This window comes from Falco peregrinus, chromosome 17, assembly GCF_023634155.1.
Source record: "Falco peregrinus isolate bFalPer1 chromosome 17, bFalPer1.pri, whole genome shotgun sequence".
NCBI classification, from domain to species: domain Eukaryota; kingdom Metazoa; phylum Chordata; class Aves; order Falconiformes; family Falconidae; genus Falco; species Falco peregrinus.
In genome coordinates this window covers 1,102,950-1,123,191 of record NC_073737.1, presented here as the reverse complement: position 1 = coordinate 1,123,191, position 20,242 = coordinate 1,102,950, and the positions used below count along the sequence as shown (strand labels likewise).

General features: G+C 49.3%; 1 long non-coding RNA gene across 1 annotated transcript in view; it reads left to right on the top strand.

The window, feature by feature from the left end:
* The window catches only part of LOC129785803 (uncharacterized), a 142,029-nt gene that overhangs the window by 66,029 nt on the left and 55,758 nt on the right, over positions 1-20,242 (top strand). Inside the window, exon 3 of the long non-coding RNA XR_008750051.1 lies at positions 7,644-7,818. This is a non-coding gene — a long non-coding RNA (uncharacterized LOC129785803). The remainder of the gene's footprint in view (positions 1-7,643; positions 7,819-20,242) is intronic.

Genomic DNA, 20,242 nt, shown 5'->3' with positions numbered 1-20,242 from the left:
TGCACAGAATTATGTTCCATCTGCACCTCTGACCTTCTAGCATTTAGAAAAGACATCTTCATAGATGAGTACAAGCCCAGAGGGAGGCCAGGAATGGTGAGAAAGAGCAAAGTACATTTCTGCCACATTCTCACTAGTGTTCTCTTTGCGGGCTCTCCTGCTGGTTGTACTCTTTTACTGCCATTTGTAACAGAGCCAGAAGACAAGGAGGAGAAAAAATGGGGGGCTTATTAAGTAGATCAAATGTTAAGGTAACATTACGTGCCACTCTGCGCTCTGCAAGCTGGTGAGGACAAGGTATTATTCAAGCAGTAGCCAGAGATGGTTTTGATGAGTTCAGTTACTGCTTTTTTCCATGGGCCTGTAGGATCCAGGTCTCTGTGGTTCAGGAGAGGTTGTTGCAGCAGGGCTTTTCTACCATCTGTCCCTGAGCAGGTGAAGGAGATGACAAACACTCCACTTCCGAGTCCTGGTAAGACTGGCCCAGCCCGGAAAAGCTGGCAGCTCCTCTTCTCTGCCTCTTTGGGATGTGAGAATCTTCAGGTGCTGTGACATGATGTGATGTGACAGCTCTGCCAGCAGCATCTTCTTCTCATTTTCTGCCCAGTCATAACCTAACTGTGGTTTGAAAAACATCTCCTGCAGCCCAGGCCCTCCAGCTGGGCTGCCCTACATTGCTTCCCCCGTCGCAGTGCACCCCCTCCTCTGACTGGCCCTTACAGGACGTTCCGAGGGATGGGCTCTGCTGAAGATGCCCTTTCTGCAAGTGGTTTGGCCACTTGCTGCAAACTGCTGACAACAGTCGGCTGGGAGCCGACCAGAGCTGGCGAGTCCCTGCCTGGTGAGCTCAGCACAGCCAGGTTGCTTTCCCACCCCTGTGTGCGTCGTCTTTTCTCACGCCCGTTGCACCTCGTTGGTTTTGTGCGCTGTGTTCTGCTGGGGCTGGGTTGCTGCGTTGCCCTCGCTGTTTGTGAGACGGGGCCTGGGCTTAGCCAGTCTCCGCTGGCCGGGTTCCCAGCTAGCACCGCAAAGAGCAAACTGGCGAGGCTGTGCAGTGAGCTGCCTGGGCTTGGCAGTGCAACGCGCGTGCACGGGAGCGTTTTGCCAGCGCTTCTTAGAAATTGCAGGGTATTTAATTTTAAAGGTGCCAGGGAGCGCTAGGCACCAGTTTAGCAAAAGCAGGAGGAGAAGATTCAATGATCCCTGCTCAGGAAGTAGATATCCCCCCAGACAGGTCCACTGGATGCCACAACTCCTCCATTTACTTCTCCCTAGTTCATGCCACAGAGTCAGGATGGTGAGCTCTGATCCCGGAGTGATTTTTCTTAATGTCTTTATATAGATGAGTTAACTCAAAACCTTTCCAACATAAGCATGTTTTTCTGTTCCTTCATCCTGACCTTGGCATTTTCTTTCTCCACTCCAAGTTCTCTGCTGTCCTCTGGCCAGCTTTGCCTCTCATTTGTCAATGTTATTATTGAATTTTCAAATGCCAGTAGTGCACATAAATCAATGGCTGGCTTCTCCCCAGTGGCATATCCCTGCCACGTGTGGTCATTCATTTTTTTTAATAAGTCCTCCTCTCCTTTCACCCATTTATAAAAATGCATCTTGTTCGCCTGCTGCCGTCCATCATTCGGTGAGTCCAGCTATTTGTTGCCCCTGAGTGCTTATTCATCAACGTTTTCAAAAGCAAAATCACTCTTCGCCTCCTGCTCTTATTGTGCCATCAATCTCGACTGGGGATCAATAAACCTCGCTTTTGCAATTTTTCCCCCCATCGTCCAGTGCTAGCTTTCCCAAAGTCTAGCCTTTGTATTTACATTTTTAACTGATCATCAGAAGTAGGACGACGACAGTGTCGATGAGCAGGATGCTTTCATTTGCTCCCACTGTGGCAGTAACTGTCCCAGCATCACTCATCTCACTTGGGGACCCTGAGAATTTTTGCCCATCCCTTTCTCTTTTTGGCCCCAGGAGTTGTAAATGGGGAGAAGATGACCCCTGGCCACATGGTGCTTGCAGACATCAGCCCTGGGACTAGAACTGGGTGAATGTTTTTCTTCTAACTGTCATTTGAATGAAAAATAGCTTTTCACTGAGAACTGAAATTTCCATTGAAAAGTCTTTTGTTGTTGTTTTTCAATATCAACAAACAAAACTAAAAAACTTTTTAAAAAGTTTCCCCTTTCAAATATACGCTTAAAAGGCTGACATTTATTTTTGAAACTTTCCAAGAAAACAGACTATTTTATTTTTTGACCAGAAATGTTTTCCAAAGCTGAATATTTTCACAACTTTTGAAAAAGCTGAATGTTTCAGTTATCAGTTTTATCTTTTTGTTGAAATTCTAAAACAAAAAAAACCTCTCTGAAGCTGAAAAGACTTCCAGCAAAACTGATCAGCTTCTAAAATTTTCCAAGCTATCCTGTGCAAATAGTGGGACTTTCTGACTTGCTGTAATCATTACAGCCTGTATCGAGCACAGCAGGGCGTTGGCTTCAGGCTCAGGCAGCACAGAGTGGTTGAGGTGGGAAGGGAGCTCTGGAGGGCACCTCGCCCACCCCCCTGCTCGAGCAGGGCCACCTAGAGCTGGTGGCATGGAGCCTGTCCAGGGGCTTTTGAGTATCACCGGGAAGGGAGAGTCCCCCACCTCCGCCAGCAGCCTGTGCCAGCGCTCGGCCGTGCCCACACGCAAAACAGTGTTTCAGGATGGTGCCTCCCCGAAGTGGTTTGGTTGGTGCCCGTTGCTCTTGTCTGGGAACTGGGCACCACTGGGAAGAGCCTGGCTGCTGACCCCCGGGTCACTTCCCACACAAAGCTGCTTTCCAGCCAGGCGCCCCCCCCCCCCATATCCCAGTGCATGGGGTTATTCCTCCTGAGGGGCAGGACTCTGCATTCCCAGCCCATCTCTTTCTGGGGCAGGGTAGCCTGGCCTCATTAACCCTTCTCTAATGAGATGGGGGAAGCACCTGCCCCAAAGTTTTCCAACAGCAGAACCTGAGTAAAGAAGAGAGGGAGCAGATGGAAGCATGTGCCAAGGCAATAAATTCAGGCCACAATCACTAACATTTTGTGGTTTGACACTTAATTGATTAACTAATTTGAGGCAACAAGATTTAGTGTAGCTGTAGATTAGTGTCGAAGGGATAATTACGGCTAAGCTCCCATTTCCAAACAGTGTGTCAGCTGCAGTTTTGAGCTGGCAGGACCAGCGTTAAGGCTTTCGCCTTGCAGCCGATAGCAAAGGTTCCTGGAAGAGGTCCTCTATGGCTCAGCACCCGGGGATTGCAACGGAAAAGGTCAGGCACTGACTTATCAGCATAGACAAAATCCCTTCCTATAATGTATGTGTTTATTCTCAAATTAAATATATTAATGTATTATTTGTTCTTAAAATGTCATTCAATAGATAGTAGGCTTAGGTTTCCTGGCAGACCTTTGAAGCTTAAAGAGTAATGTAATAATAGTACATTAATCCATAAGCTACACAGTCTTCTCCCAGCAGACCCCAAACTCCAGAACTGGCTGTAAAGCACTGAATTTGCTGCATCTGTTTCTAGGAATTTCTGTCGTAACAATCGTGGACTTGTTGGAGTCTGCTCTGCCAGTTCCAGCGTGAAATGCTGCTTTTCTCCCACCCATCTGTTCAGCATTAACATTTGGGCACCTGTAAATGGGGGTTCTGGGGGCAAAGGCAGGTGTCCATTCCTCGAGCAACGCACATCTCTGTTCTGCTAACACAGGGGTGGGCTGGAGGCACCAAATCCTGTTCTCCGTCTCCCTGCTGAGAGCAGGTCTTTGGAGCCAAAGTTTGGTTTGGGCCAAGCCCCAGTTTAAGCTAGAGGAAATGCTACATTTGGACTTTTCCCCAGGCTGAATTCTTGGCACAAGCAGATCATCTCTTGGAGGAAAAAAAAAAAAGCCTTGAAAGAATGTCTCCATCTTTTTCTCCAAATCATCCATCCATCTATCTGTTTGTCTGTCTAGAGATGATAGCTTGATAGCTATCTAAATGCCAAACCTGATGTTTTGGAGAGCTTGGAATCTATCTCTGAACTGCACTGATTTTAATTCTGCAAGTCTTAATACTTGATTGACAAATACAGCTAAACAATCCATCACAGTTGCCTTATCTAAAAAACGTAACCTTTTTTCTGTTTATGGAACATGCACATGTGGAACATGTTTTTTCTTTTACTGTCTATTTATTCCAGTTTATTCAGTGCACTTTTTTATTTTGTACTGGGTTTGCTGGCTCTTCCCACCTTCACGTGACACACCTTTCACCTCCGGTTCCTGGAAAATACGCATTGCTTACAACGAGCTGTGACTGTGTGTGAAAGCAGGCTTGAGAAAAGAGATCTTGGAAATACCCCAGCAGAAGGAAGGGTTGCACTTTCTGCCTGCATCTCCCTGAACATCTCTCTCCCTAACCACGCTGAAGTCTCCCTTCCTGCAAAGCCTGCCTTCGGCTGTGGCACAATTCACGGAGCAACCGCGTGCTCTCTCCAGTGTCCTCAGGAAGGTTGTAGCGTTTTATAAAACCAAGTCTGGGTTCGGTCTGTGACTGGAGCTTCTAGGTGCTGCCAAAGTTGACAGTAATAATTACTATGCTCGTCTTCTACCCTTTTAAGATAATTGTGAATCTTCTTGTTTCAGGTGGCCTTGGTGGGCTGCCAGCACTGCAAGAATATCCAACAAAAATTGATGTTGAGATATGCCCACCCCTGTGGATGTTATCGCTAACAGTGTTGGCAACTATTAAATTGTAGGTATTGCTATAATGATAGTAATGTTTGTTAATTGCTAAGGCAAATTAACATCTTTTGCAATTTCACATTTGGGGAGAAGCTTAACAGACTGGTGATGCTGAAAGAGTCAATGGCACAGCAGGGAGCTGAGCCGGGAAGGATCCATGCAGTTTCCCTCTACTGCAACCCTATTTTCATCCAACCCCACCCAAAACAAACTCCTCTGCTCTTCAGAGGAGAGATTCAGCTCTGCTTGCAAATGGCAAATACGAAAATAAATAACTGCATACATGAGTGAGTTTGGCAGGAGGGAAGTTCCTCCCCCCTCAGCTTCCCAGAACATCCTTTCCTGCCCTCCCCATCCTGCTGGCGAGACGGAGCAGAGCCAGGGCGCTGTGGGGCAGGGAAGTGCCTCCCAGGCCGTTTGCCCCCACGAGGGAAGAAGGCAACGTGTCACCGTTCCCCTTGGAGAGCAGGGGAGGATTTCCTGGTGTAACCCTGGATCACAGAGCCATAAAGGTCACTGAGAGAACATGCTGGGATCCTTCTCTTCAGCTCTTGTAATGGTATTAGCAATGACTGTTTCTTACTCAATCATACTCCCAAAGGATTTTCAATAAACTTTTTATGTGCCATAACTGTTACATTAAATAAAGCTGAAAGTATTGAGTAAACTGACTGTAAATCACTTTAGATGCCTTGGAATTACATTAAGTGTGAGAATTATGGATCTTTTGCTGCTCACAGAAACAGAGACACGACAGAGCCAGAAATTTTTATGCTGCCAACCCTTCTGAAGGTTTTTTTAATTATTTTTTTACACCATACAACAGTCTTCTCCTCCTATAAATGGCTTGTTCAGGGACATGTTCAGACCGAGTACCATCACTGTGGTGCAGGAACCTGTGGTGCTGGTGGATATTTTCCCTTCCCATCAAGCTGGGTTGGTTTTCTCAGTCTGGAAATTGTGATTAAATGCTGGGGTAGGGTTACTGTTAGCAGAGCTGAACAGCCTGAGAGTTTTATTGCATCAAGAGTGATTTTCTGTTGGTAGCCTGACAGCCAATACTTCATCAATACAAATATATATTTTGATATAAATAAACGCTGAGGAAACATCTTCTGTCTCTCCTCCTTAGGCACCCCAGAGTTAGCCTAAATGTATTTTACATTTAATGCTCTACAGAGAGATGCACAATTTAATAAAAAGAGCCACCAAGTGCCCTGCACTACAGAATAAATGAACTTCTTTTCCCATGTTTCCCCCCTCACACAATGTCCCACTTAGGTTTTGCCGTCAGCGACTGGGACTGAGACAAGCTTTGGAACATGGACTGATGCCCTGGAGCGACGGCAGAGCAGGAGAGTGAGGAGCCAGGTCTCAGCAGCTTCTCTGGGGCTGGCCTAGGTCTCTCGTGCTGGGAACATCCTGCTGTCGAGGGACAGTGGCTGCAGTCTCCGAGGGTGAGAAGACCGGCCCTGGCATCCCTCCCTCCAGGTCAAGGAGACAAGGTTGGCCACCAGTGGGCATGTGACAAGGACACATAGGAGAGGTGCACCTCAGGGTGCCCAGGCTGCACCAGCTGTGGCAAGTGAGAGGTGACGCATCTGCCCAGCGTGGCGCTTGGCACCAAGTGAGCGTGGTGACGGCACATGCAGCTCGACCGGCGATAACCAAAGACGGGGGAAAGCAGACTGGGCAGCGAACTTGGTGGAGGCTGGACCCGAGAACGTGAAACCTCTCTAATGATCCTGCATTTATGGATAGGAACCACAGGAAAGCTCTGGAATTCTGCAGATCTTCCATGGTTTAAACTTTCCTACATTTGTCCCCATCACTAAGGCTGATATCAAGGACGTAAACATGAGCCCAGGGGCTCAGCAAGATGTGCTTTTCCTAGCTGGGGACCCATGGCACACAGCATCGGGGCTGAATCGGAGCTAGCGTAGCTCCCCAGGAAGGTGTGCGCTGGGACTCTCTTCTTGTAACCTCCTCTTCACATCCAGAAGTATGGCAGGGGGTGAGACGTTCCTGTCTCGAGTTCTGAGCCATCAGGCGAGGCTCATACGTCCTCTCCCACCCACCCCCAGCCCCTGAAGCCAGAGCAGGGCTCAGCCCCACCGTAACGGTGGAGCCCCAGCTTATCCCAAACAGGGTGAAGTGAACATCCCTTGTCACCTCAGGGAGGTGGGAAGCAGAGGGCAGCAGCACGAGGAGGTGGTGGTTTTCTGTGCTATCTCTGTTGCTGCGTTATGTTAGGATTCCGCCTCTGTGGCCGCAGCGTGGCGGGTGGCAGCCAGGCTGGCACGGCCCCTGCGGAGCGTGCTGGGCTGTGTGTGCGAGGGAGGGATGTGTGCCTGGCTGGAAGGGCTGCGCCGCGCTCCTCGCCGACGCATGGCAAATCAGACTCCTGCACGCCAACATCCTGATGAGGAAATAGTTAGAAAAAGGCTCCCAGTGGGAAAACCTTCTGTTTTGCTGATCTTGTAAATCAGCTGAATTCAGCATGTCACAAGCACGTCTTACAATACACAAGACAATGCCCAGATTTTTGTAGTGCAAAAGCATATTAACCTTTGTGTACTCTTGCCGGGTTTCGACAAAAGATGTCTGTTAAGAACTGCAGGGCTCATTGTAATTGCTTGCCATGTGGGTAAATGATCCGGAGCTGTGTGAAGATAAGAAGAAATTGCTAAAGGCAAATCACCTGGGTTTTATTATGCTTGCCCTAAAAATAATTAGCATGGCCTATGAAATCATACTGTGAGGGGGTTTGTTTTAGCAGGAAACTGTAACCTATATATTGTAGCTTTCTTTCTGGAGAGCTGATCTTTGTAGTTTTGTTGATGTATTTTTTTTTTACTTATTATTTTCTTTTTTAACTACAGTGAAAGACAAATGAACAAGTTCATACTGCTCTGAATAGCAACAAGGTGACTGCTTGCCAGCGTGTAAAATCTGGTATTGTCCCTCCTGGAGTCAGAACTTGACCTTAAGAAAATTCCTGCCCGTTTCTCCGAGGGAACATGTCCTTGTGCTGCTGCAGAAGCCTGTTTGCCACAGGTAATGCTTTTTACTTGGGATTATGGGTTGTGTATTTGCCACCTGGCATAAAAATTCACCACCTCTTCTGAGATGAAACAGCTTTGCATGGAAGCGAAATGGGTGCGTTTTTTCCATTTGCTGCATCTATCTGGGACCACAAAAATATCAAGGTCAGAACAGAAAGCAGGAAATAAAACAGCAACTGCATATAAAATTACAGGCTTGCTGTTTTAAGTGCTAGCTACCCACAATCTGGTGTGAATTGCAGGTGATCAGTACCTCTGAAAAGCATTTGTGCACATACAGCATTGGCAACCCCCAGCATTAAAAGCCCCGAGTCGGCTTTCTTAAAATCATGTGTTTTGACTTAAATAATGTGATACTACAGAAATAGTAATATGGGGCTGAGTTTGCTTAAAGCCTTTAGGGATTTTTTTCAAGCTTTGTTCTGCCAGTTTCCTCTCTGTGACAGTCCTTAGTTTATTTTTACCTGAGTGCGCTGAAGGTGCCTGTGGCCCAGGTGTCTGGCCACAGATAAGAGGCTGCAGAGACTCTTAGTGTGCCTGGTGCTCCCCAGACTCTCCCTGCAACTAAAGTAGGGAGACAGGGTCTGTCCCAGGCTGCTGTGGCTTCCTTATGTCATCTCCTGGAAAGAAAACCTCTCCCACCACAAGCAGCACGTACCTGAGGAGCTACTGCTCTAACTCCAGCATCCCAGCTGAGTGGTGAGCATCTCTGAGAGTACCACGCATCCAGCCCAGAGGACCCTCAAACTACACAAAGCCAGTATAAAGCCCTCTGTTTAAGTCCTTTCCAGAGTGATAAATGGGGCTTCTGGTGGCAAGTGGCTTGAGGATTAGCACCATTCTGTCTGACCAGCTGTATCTCATCAATACTGATTCCTCATTTTCTTGGTCTCGATGCAATTGTATTTCTCCAGCACAGTTTCATTTCCTAGTGTTTGCTGTAATCCTTGCATAATCTTGGGAAGATGCTTTTTCATGGCTCAGCTGATAATTTATGTAGTTTTGCTATGTGTCTTTTTCTATGGAGAAGAGGAAGGGAAGAAGGGCTACTGCCTTAGAAAAATGTTTTGGTATATCCCTCCTTGCAGGCTGAATGTTTATGTATAGACCTTTTGTGCGCTTAAGCAGCTTTCCCAGCCAAGAAGTAACAATGCTCAGAGCATCTCCCAGGTCCTGGGAACTGCAGCATTTTATTTCTTTGTGATGTGCATAGATATTCGTACTGGTCTTCTCTTTTGGTAATGCATTTGAAGGCTGGATAGTCCAGATACTGTTCCTCACGTGATTCCTTGTAGCATTTAAGGTGAAGGAAGTACAAAACTGCATTGACCCGTTCCTTCAGTGGCTCTCCACAAAAGCACTTAGTGGTTTCTACACTGGGTGGTTAATACCGCTTTGCAATGTGACAACCATTTTTTGCTTTGTTTTATTTACTTTTGTTGAGTTGTGGCAATAAGTCCCCGGCTAGCTGTCAAGCAGTGTGAACCCCTTGCTGGGGATGAAGTTCATCCCCATAAGCAAAAGCAAACACAAGGTTTAGGGATCTCCTTACTGGTTCTGGAGGTCTTGAGTGGTGGTTTTGTGGTGCTGAAGCCTTCTGTTAATTTTACCCAGTTTAAGTGAGTTAACCCCTGTGTCGGAGGACTTCAGTACCCTGTTGTTGAAGCTCGGGTGCCTCGATGGCAGCTGAAAGCGTCAGCGCTTGCTGCTCTGCTTCTGGGGAGGAGCGGGCTGGTTCCTGGACTTGCACCAGTGGGGCTGAATTGGTGGATCTGTGACACGGTGGGGATATTCCTCGGCATCACATTGACTTTTGGGACAACAGAGTCTCACTTGCAGGCACCTTCAAATACCCTGTGTGTACTTGGCAATATTAATGGCAGAGAAGTGGCCCTGGACCATAGGGGTTCCCTGCCGGTCCCTGGGCGCGTTCAGTGCAAGTTCTGGTGGAGGGGGTGTGCTTGTCTCTTGCCAGCACTCAACGCCAAGGGGTGTAACTGCAGTGATTTCGTCGCTTGCTGGGAGCTTTTTCACTCTCACACTTATTACCATTGAATTTGGGTGAGTTATGTGCAGTTCCAGGTCTGGGTCTTTGCGGGCAGCAGCATCAGGCTTCCTGAGCTCCGTGGTACCTGCCTGGTGGCTCCTGGCCACTGGAAAGTGTTGGATGGTGGCCTGCAGGCTTGGGAAGGCTGGCCTCCCCTCCCGAGGCACGGGCACCTGGTCAGAGGGGCAGCCCCTTGCTGGGACCACAGGGCTCCGTGTGCCTTGGCTCTGGGTGCGCTTTGCTGCACAGGTCGGTCCATAACCCCCAGTGCTGGCCGCAGCCCGGCCAGCTGCGCGGGCGGCGCAGGTGTGGGGTGGCTCTGGGGCTCTTGGGTGCTAAGTTCTAAATGTCTGGCCATTTGCACGCCTTTGGTCCTGTTTTAGATGTCTGTTCTGACCCACCCATATTGGTTACTCCCCCCGAAATAACCCCACGGGTGGATCAGTGCTGGATGCGTGGGGTTCGTCTGTTGGGCTCTGCTTCCTACTGACAGGGCTGTAAGTCCTGAGGATGGGTTAAGGAAAGTGAATCTGTCATTTCGTTCTCCAAAACAAAGTCAGATCATACCGATTTGGGTGTTCTTCACTGTATATTTAATTGTAGTTAAACCGAAGCTACTACTATCAGCCTGCAGCAACCAGTGAACACGCTTGCTTTTGAAATGGCTCGTCCCCCACCGGCCCCCATTGGGATGTCTCCCCCATAGCGGACACTGGAATCTCTACCTGGGTTTTAAAAAACCCATTTCATAGGAAAGGCATCCACTGCAGAAAGCTTCTTCCTAGGAATCCTTCTGTTTGCTTTGTCCAGCCGCTTTCTGAGCTTCCTTTTAAAGGTTGTGGAGAGTCATAAAAACCCTTTCCACCCTTATTACACATTTAAAACAATAGATCCCTTTCTGCATTCACTTGGGCTGGGTTTATTAGACTAAGAGTTGAATTCCAGTAGCAATTAGTCATTACAATAGCATTCACTAGAAAAACAGAAATATGCTACTCTGTAATTTGGTTTGCATTTAAAATAAAATACAAAAAGCCTACTGAACACACAGAAAAAGGCAGGCAGCAGCCCACGAGGCAGGAACGTAGGCTGTTGGTTTACATTTGCCTAATCCTTGGGTAACCTGAAATAATGCCTCTGCCTGGCTCTAGGGCAGGACCTGCTCTCAGTAAATTCTGTGGGGTAGCAGAGACTGCAGTAAACAACTGATCTGATGATTTGACCTTAACCCCTCACTTCTTAGTTCTACAAAATCAGGCCAGAATCTCCTGAGGATCCAAACTTTCCTGAAGGTCACTGGGCATTACCATCTTCCTTGCGTCACCTTTCAGTGAGAGCACCCAGTGTCCTGGGGCCAGTCTAACCACAGTGCTGCTCCCTGTGAGTTTCAGAGACCCATTAGGGACCAACAAACTGAAATAAAAATTGGACTGAAACTAGACCCAAACTCCCCAGCTCAGGTTCATTGCTACAGTAATAGGAAAAGGAAAAACAGAAGCCTCTTCTGCTGAGCTGTTGACCATCGATTTTTAGGCTTTTAGCAGTGGAAGCTCAGTATCGTTACTCTGTTTGTGGGGTGAAGTAAGGAACTTGCAGAACCGAACATCCCCTCCTCCCTCCAGTGCCAGCCCATGTGCCGTTTGTGGTGCTGCACAGCTGGATTGCTGGTGAGGTGCCACCACATCGTGAGAAAATACTTGGTGCTGCTAACTGGAGTCAGATTTACTCTAAAGCTGAGAAGTTTTGGAGATTTAACTTTCAACACGGAGACAGAAAGATTGATTAGGAACTGGTAGGCTTTCTCTGACTTAAGTTCCCCTTGTGCCATTCAATACCTCTCTGAGCTCCAAAGTTTCAGAAACAGTGCTAGCCTAGAAACTAGCAGGGGAATCCCTTTCCCTACTGATTCTGTAATTTTCTGCAGTAAAACGTTGTAAGAAAGGCATTGAATTATATAAACCACAACAGTGCTTGGTCCTTATAGCCCTTGGTGACTTGGAGGCACTAAAGACAATGTGATGTAGCAGTGTAGTAGTTACCACACTCTGAATTTGTATTATTAAATACCAGAATAAATAGTCATTTCAAACCCACATCATTTGTCAGCTCTTGAGTTATGGCTGCTTTGGTAACTTAGACACCCTCTCGTTTGCCAAGTTCCCATGCTCTTTGTTTTGAATATGTGTAATTTTATGTGTTTGGACATAAGTAACTTCTGCTGTTTCTCCCAGGTTTCTCCTGTGCTAGAACCTGCCAGACCCCTTCTGGGGAGGAACAAAGGCAGAATCACTTCCAAACAGGCTGAAAAGGAAGGGGATGGGGGTGGGGGCAGGACTGTGCTCTTGAGAAACACATTGTTCGCTTTTTTTTTTTTTTTTTTTTTAAGGAATTAGAAAGTCGTGCAGAAATTGAATCAACTTTGCTATTAATTTTGGTCATGGATCTTGAAAATGTCTCTTTCCCATGAAATCCCAGTGGCTTTCTGGAGTTTAGCCCCCACAGGCCATGTTCACAAAGCAGCTGTGGACATAAGAGGGGACTGGATGCTAGAGGGCTGTACAAAAACTCCAAAACACATTATGCATCTGATTTCCATTTAAAACCAGTTCATGCTGGGTGGCTCCATCACCTAAATGTTTGGGTTTTTTTAAATCCCTCTATAAGTCTATAAACCTCTTCAAGTATTGAATGCCAATGTCTATCTAGACCAGTTCTGCATGCGGGAGTTTGGCAACATCACTTAAACAAGTTCATTGTATAAATGCATGCAAAAAAAAAAAAAAAAAAAAAAAAAGTCCCAGAAGGCTTTAGCATTCTGCCAGTGCTCAAGGTGGGTCTGCAGGAGCCTGCTAGGTACTGAGCTAGCCCAGATCAGCATAGCTCAGGGGTCTGTCCCTGGGGCTCTGCTGGTTTATACCAAGGGAGACCTGACCTGATGTCTCCTGTGCTTAGAGCAGGGGCTGGAAGGGCTGGGTGAGGACTGGTTTCCCTGATGCCTTTTGAGACTGGTGTGGTTTGTCTCACAAGTGGAATGAGTTTGGCATGTCTTAACTACCATTCATCAGCTTCTAAACACATGACAGAAAGGTCATGGGCATGTGGAGATAACAAGGGACCCTGTGAATTAGGAGCAAGAAATAACAGCATTTAGGGCTGGCTGGAGACTTAAACATTTCAAAGTCAGACTTGGGGGAAAAGTAGAAGTGATATTTCCTTTTGACCTTTTAGAAACACTTTGAAAGACTCCAGACTGCACAGAGGCTGGGAGTTAAGGGCCTTGGGGGCTCCTTGTGCTGACAGACCCTGGTCTAGGGCTGTCCTCTTGCTGAGAGGCTGTGGAGCCAGGCAGCCCCGGCTCCTGGGGCAGCCGCGTGGGGCTGGATGGAGAGCTGGCAGCTCCGCTCCATCCCTGGCCACGGCTGTGGCTGCACTTCCCGAAACCAGCCCGGCCCAGGGAGCACCGCAGCGTGCCAGGCTGGCATTTTCCTACAGAGGAGTGTTGCCTGGGAAAATTTCAAGTTAGTTTCATTGCAGAGCTGCACAGGGAAGATGGTGACGCCGATGGACGGCAGAGTAGTAGGGCAAGGTGGGGATGCCAGGACAAAACTCTGAGGTCACCTGGTCTAGATGAGTTTTGTCTTGAGAGAGCTGAGGAAATGCTTCCCTTGCTGAGAACCTATTTGCATCGTGTCCCGGGCAGTCTGAGCACAGCAGTTGTCGCTATCCCCTTGAATTTCCTTTTCTGCTCCCTGGGGCTCCCCCCAGGAATTGGGGAGCTGACATACAGGGCGGGGGGGGGGGGGCTGCCCTTGCAGGACCCAGGAACAAGGCAGGGAGGTTACAGGCAGGCACAACAGGGACTCGGGGGGCGGGGGGGGGGGGGTGTGTGTCTGTGACAAACAGGCCAGAAGAGTCTTGCAGGAGGCTGAGGCAGCATCTGGGCTGTGAGCGGCCCCGTCCCCCAGAGGTGCGTGTCAGCGGCAGCGCGGTGCCTGCGTGGCTGGTAGCTGCTTTGCTCTGCAGCAGAGGTCACTGTACAGCCGGGCGAGCAGCGCGCAGGGCCACGGGCTGCTCGGGGACAGCCTGACCTTCCCTGGGCAGCGCTGAGCGGTCCCGTCCCCCTCATCACACACAGGCTGCCCAGGGGCACGTCCCCCGCAGGACATGGTGGGATGAAGGGAGCCAGCCGGCGAGACGACATCCATCCCCCCCTCGGGGAAATGTGAGCAAAGGGGTTAGCGCTGCCAGGGAAAGTGGGGCGTCTGACAAGCGCTGTCAGCTGGGTTGGTGAGCAGCAACGCTGCGGTGACGGGACAGGCTCAGGCGTTGCAGTAAGGGCTTCTCAGAGCTGCACTTCAGAAAAAGGTGGGGTGGAGACTGGGGGCTGGCAAGCCAGACATACTCCCCTGCCACCCTGAGAGGCACGGCAAGTCTTCCCCTCTCTCCTCACCTCTCTTTCTTCTGTTGTAAGCTGGCCTGTAATGGCGTTTGTGTCTGGAGGATCACAGAATACTTCACTTTTCTTAAAATGTAATTGTAAGCTCCGCTTGGTACCAGTAAGCCCACCTGCCACCATCCAAGTGACAAGCCAGACCAGCCAGCAGAGAGCTTTCCATCACGACTCCATCCACTTGGAGCCCAGCCGGGACAGCAGAGGTGTGACTGGGCGAGTTACTTGGCTGCCTCACTTCAATGCAGCCAGTCCTGATTTTAAGGAACACTTCCAAAAGCTGAGTGCTAAATAATAGGGCCAGCTGGAGTTAGGTTTACAGAATAACCCACTCCTGAAAATGAGCTCAGCCTGTGGGGTATGAGAGATCGAGCTCTTCTGGCTGTCTGGCAGGAGATGTTGAAAGTCCTGGATCCTCTGGAAATCCAATGCTGTCGCTCTGGAGCAGCTCACACGTGAGGGACCACAGCAGGCAAAGGCCATCGGATAACCACAGGAAGGGCAGTAGAAACCTTTGCTGCTTCCGTGTGAAAAGTGGTCTAAAAGAACTAGTTCTCTGGGTAAAGAACTGGGAAAAAAATCGTCATGTTGACTTTCCTGCTGGTTAGGGGTTTTTTGGATGTTTTACAAGCTTCATCTGAACCTTTTGCCCTGACTGGGACTCTTTTTGTGCCGAGTCCTTGGTGTCTGTTAGTACACAGGCTCACACTACTGCCCTTCTGCCAGTTTATTCATACCCTGTCTTCTCATCTGTTACTTTTCTTAAAACTTAATAATCTTTGAGGCCTGTAGCTGTGCTAACCCCCTGCATTTCCATTACTGAAGTTAATCTGAACTTCCCAAAAGTTGCAAAAGCTCCCATAGGTTTACCCCTCCCTGCCCCAAGCACGGCCATGTAAAACCTGTCCTTTTATAGGGAATAAGGGCGAGGGGAAGGCTTTTTGGTTCCCAAGAGAGGCGCATAGGAAGAGCTCTGATCTGGAAAGCCTGTACCAACTGGCCACTGAAGGAGGATGGATGCTGTGTGTACCGATTTCATCTGGCACAGCACTGGTTTCAGAGGTGGGAGATATGCAGCGCACATCCTACCCCAAGCTGGATGCTGAAGCTCAGCAGCCTTCCACGAGCAGATGTGGAGGGCTCGGTGTAACCTGGCTCTAGGCTCTGCTTGGGGTGACAGCATCCTTTAGGCATCCAAAGCTTCCATTATTTGATATTGTTGATTCACCTATTTATTGGGAAAACACAGAAGACAGATGGATAATGGAAAGGTTAAACAGCAAATTGCCACGCTTCTGCCTGCTCAGAGGACGTGGAGCACAGCCTTCCTAACCTGTAATGTAAGTCCTAATGGGCAAGGAAAATTATTTTGCCTTCTACTAAAGGGCAATTCTCTGTCCGCTCTCATTTTGAAGCATGCAGAGGAAAGAGCAAAAGGAGAGAAATATATATTTATATATGTATTAAAAAAAAGGCAGGGGGGGTGAAGAAAGGAAGAAAGAAACACTTACGCTTTAATGGAAGCTCATTTTTGTAAAGTAGCCTAGTGGCCCCTGTGGGCCCGGAGAATTAAACGCTGTCACTCATAGCTTGAAAGCGGAGCCATCCAGTTTGCAGACACCTGTCATAATTAAACTAATGGCTCTGAAAATGTGCCTTGATATTAAATCTATCTTCCGCCGAGGAGCAGGGCTGATTAAAACCGCTGTTTGACAGTTAATGATGAACCTCTCGCTTGCTGAGCTCCCTAACTGGAACAGACCGGTTCATCCCTCCCTCCCCTTGTCGAGCCCTTTCCCGGATCCCTCTCCCGCCTCCCACCCTGAACGGCATGCCCTCTCCCCAGGTCCTCTCCTACAGGCGGTGGGAGGTGGAGAGTCCTGAGGCTCTCAGTGAGTTCCTGGGATGGTCCGTGTTTGCCACAGTCTTGGGCTGCGACTCCAGCGACATCCGCACAGGTACTGAACTGGCAAGGTGCTGCCTTGCCATAGTGCTTGGTGCTGTAGAGATACCCGTGATGGGGAAAAATGCTGGATCAGTTTTTCTGCCCCCCTCCCCGGTTTGGAGCTGTGCATCTGGGAGAGCTCTTTTTTCCGGTGCTGGTACTAGGTAGTTGGCATTACAATATGAATCTTTCTGGCTTCAGCGTTTATCAACCGGTCCTGTTTATTCCCCTGAAGATGTCAAAACCAACTTCTTCTGACATCACAGCTTGTTGCCAGGGCAATGGGTTTGCTGTTGCAAAACCAGGATTATGATTAAACAGAGAAAGAAGAGTCCTTAAGGAACAAAATCAGTGTTTACTTGGAAATGTCTCCAGTAAGTCCTTGGTACTTCTAAATACGTATCTCTAAACAAGCCTGCTCCAGCCGCGCCTCTGGAACTCAACAAGCCAGTTGTCTCCATTTTTCTTTTCCACTTGCTGCTGACCTCATCAAGGACAAACACCAGACAAGCCGTGAGGATTGAAGTCCCACTTGCCCCACAGGTGGTCGGTTTTGACGCTCAAACTGCAGCAGTGATCTGAGTGTGGGATGCCCAGATAGGCACAGTAATCCTCAAGTGAATGCAGAGCTAATCAGACACAGCCCCCGTAATTAGTGTGACACAAACTCTGCAAAGTTCAGATAAGCATCGGCAGTTCCAAGTAGCATTTATTATTATTTGCTGGGTCTCTTAGTCTCTAGGTACTCTAATTCCCCAGCTCTGCAATGGAGATAATAAAGCTTCCTTGTCTGCTTTGTTTTAATTGATGATGAGCTCCGTGGGGCATGGGCTGCCTCCCTCTAAGGGCGTGCACAGTGCCCAGCGCTGAGACCTGTATTTGGGCACCAGTGTATTGCCACGATGCAAATAACTAATCGTATTCGTGAGTGAGGATGCTGCTGGAATGGTGAGGGGGTCATTTGATAAATACATATAGAGAAAAAGACCCACTTGTTGGAGTTGCCTGATGACAGGAGACTGCTCCCAGCCCCGCCTTGCACTGACACCCAGCCAGGCTCCTATCTGACTATCATTAGCTTTCTTACCCAGCTCTAATGCCATCCGCTGCCACAACAGTAATTACCAGGAGATTAGGCAGCATTAAGCACTCTTTAATTTGACACATTGCAATGATCTCCATTCAGCCTTTCTGCTCGAATAACTCTCCATAAATATTTTGTGAGGCTACCAAAATAAACAGAGGCTTGGCTGTTTGCACAGCTGAGATCTGTGCAGCTTTTTGAGAACCCAGGTAGCAAAGCTGAGGGTGGCACCAGGGGTGTGGATGGGAGCTGAGTGGTCAGTTGGGTGTGCAAGAGCATCACGGAGTAGGGAAATATCTGTTTATAGCAAGAGTAAAAATAATAACGATAACATATGCCTCACACCAATGGCAATTTAATAGGAAACATTTTTTAAACAGCAACCCAATAAAGAGAGATGGGTATTTATGTAAGAAGTGGCTGCGTTAGAAGAAATAATAATTACACTGGAGTTGTGTTCTCTTTCTTTTTTTTTTTTTTTTTTTTTTTTTGGTGCGCTGTTAGCCTAGACATTATTCATTAAGTAATGCAATGGAAAACCACTGTTAATACAGCAATAAATCCCATGGGGCCCCATTGCTTCTGAGACAGGATCATTTGGTAATTACAGTGCATTAGAAGTTCAATATTCTTTCATTTTTTCCCCCTCGGCTCCTCGCCTGGATGAGTGGTGGGCTATGAAGGCATGTGCCGGGAGGATTTACTGTAAACACGCCGTGTGCTGGTCCGCGTGGTGTTCCTGCACCTGGGGCTGGCACAGAGATGGGCAAGAGCAGAGTGGCCAGGGGGGTCCCTGTGCCTCCTGGGGGGCCAGCGTCTCTGCTGACTGGAGGAGCAGCTGGGGGCAGGGATATTTTTAGGGTGGGCTCCATGGCTGTCTGGGGGTGTGAATCTGGGCTCTCAAGCTTTCATCCTATTCTGTGGGCAGTGTCTCCTTGTACTGTGTGTTTAGTGGAGGACCCAGGGCTTGCAGGTACTTGGGGCTGGAGGAGCAATGGCTTGGCCAGAGCGCGGTGAGCCAGGGACGGAGGAGGAGAGAGCTCTTGGTGGGTTAGCGACAAGATCTCGACAAAAAGGATCGCTGCTTTTTGGAAACACGTTGCAGAGGCACATGAGCAGAGCCAGGAAGGGATTGTCCAGCTGTACTCACCCGAGCCGTGGAGCTCATCAGAGCACCGAGCCTGGGGCCTGGGGACCTGTGGTGGGTTTGTTACGGGGCAGCGCTGCCGCCGTGCGAAGGAAACTCCCCTTCCTCCGTCGGGCAGCGGCTGCTGAACAGTGGGGAAATCTACAGGCTGCTTTAACGGAGGCATCTTCCCCACGTGCGAAGTAAACTGTCTCCGTTTGGGGTGTCGATACTGGCTTGGAGTCGTCCCTGCTCCTGAAGCAGCCCTTGCCAGCCTGCAGCCGGCTGCCGCCCGGCTCCCCTGCGTGGGGAGAGCTGTCAATAGACCTGTCAATACAGTACTGGGGACTATTGATCGCCATAGGCATTTAGGGGTCACTGGTCGATGGGAACTCTCATCAGGAGATGTAGGAAATGAGCGCTTTCAAATACAGGTGGGAAAGTGAGACTCCCCAAGGGGGAAATGATACGACTCAGTTTTCCCTGTCCTGTTGCTTTGTCTATTTGCCCAAGTCTGGAGAAGGCAGTGGCTGCAGGAGCAGGGAGAGCAGGGGAGGAGAGGGAACAACACATCGGAGTGTTTGACTGGAAACATCTTGGAGGCTGCAAAACAGCTCGCTGCAACCCAACTGCAGGCGAGCGTCGGGGTGGGCACTGGGGAAGGGCAGGGAGACGAGCAGGCTCGGCATGGGTGCCCAGCCAGCCCCCCTCAGGGTGCAGGGCTGGATCCGCGGGGGCAGGATGCAGCGGCTGCGTTGGTGAAGGTTGTGCAGTGTCTGAGAAGGCTGCGAGGGCTGAACAGCCCACCCACTGCTCAGCACCCAGTCCAGCCTGAAAATACCGCACGGCACGAGCACGCACGTGCGCAGTGTGTGCTTCACTTGTTAAAAATAGTGAGCTGACGGTCAGGGTGCTGGGGATCCCTGGGTTGCCCTGAGCCCTCGAGCAGTGAGTATCTCTGCTGGCCCCCCAGCAGCATCCTGCTCTCTCTCGCTTTGGCTTTAAAGGACCCGCTGCTGCTGAACCTGGGCAGTGCTGGAACATCTGGAGCTTAATCACTGCCTGTGCTGCAGATAGTGTTTGCTGCTGTTACTGGGTTTCTGGGTATAGAAAGACAGCTGCTGACAGCAGGAGCCAGGCAGAGCTGGGAGCAGTGGGTAGCAGGAAGTTTTAAGAGTCTTTCTGTGCTCTGGGGTCTTTAATTCTGATTTTGTTCATGATTTCTTGCAGAATTTTATTTTGAAACAGAAGGCGAGCCCATGCACATTTCCCTCCTGGAAGCAGTAGTGTAGAGACCCACCCCACAGGCAACATCAGAAGTTTTCCTAGACTCGTGTTTACTCTGAGGCCTTGTTATCCTCTGGATTTGGTGCGGTGTGGTCAGGCAATGGGCATCCCCGGCAGCCTTGCCAGGCAAGGGTGAGACAGGGGACTTGCCCCTGGGAGCCGGCCACCCTGCACCGCTGGGCTTTGCCGGGCTGCTCAGGGGTTGCATCGGGGCAGCCGCGCTGTTTGCAGCCCCGCGACGCTGAACCCTGGCCCTGGGGTTGTCACGGGCCTGTAATGCCCTGTTTGCAGCCTGTGCGCTTGTGGGGAGCAGGCAGAAATGGCACCATTGAAGAGGACAGGTCTGATGGAGTTGCCATTTTGAATAGGCCAGAGCGGGGTCGTCTTAGTTTTCATTTTCTGCACTTGTTTTGCCTCGCAGAGGAAGGGGTTTCCTCCTCTGGAGCATGGACGGCAGGTTAAAGCAGAAAGGTGCAG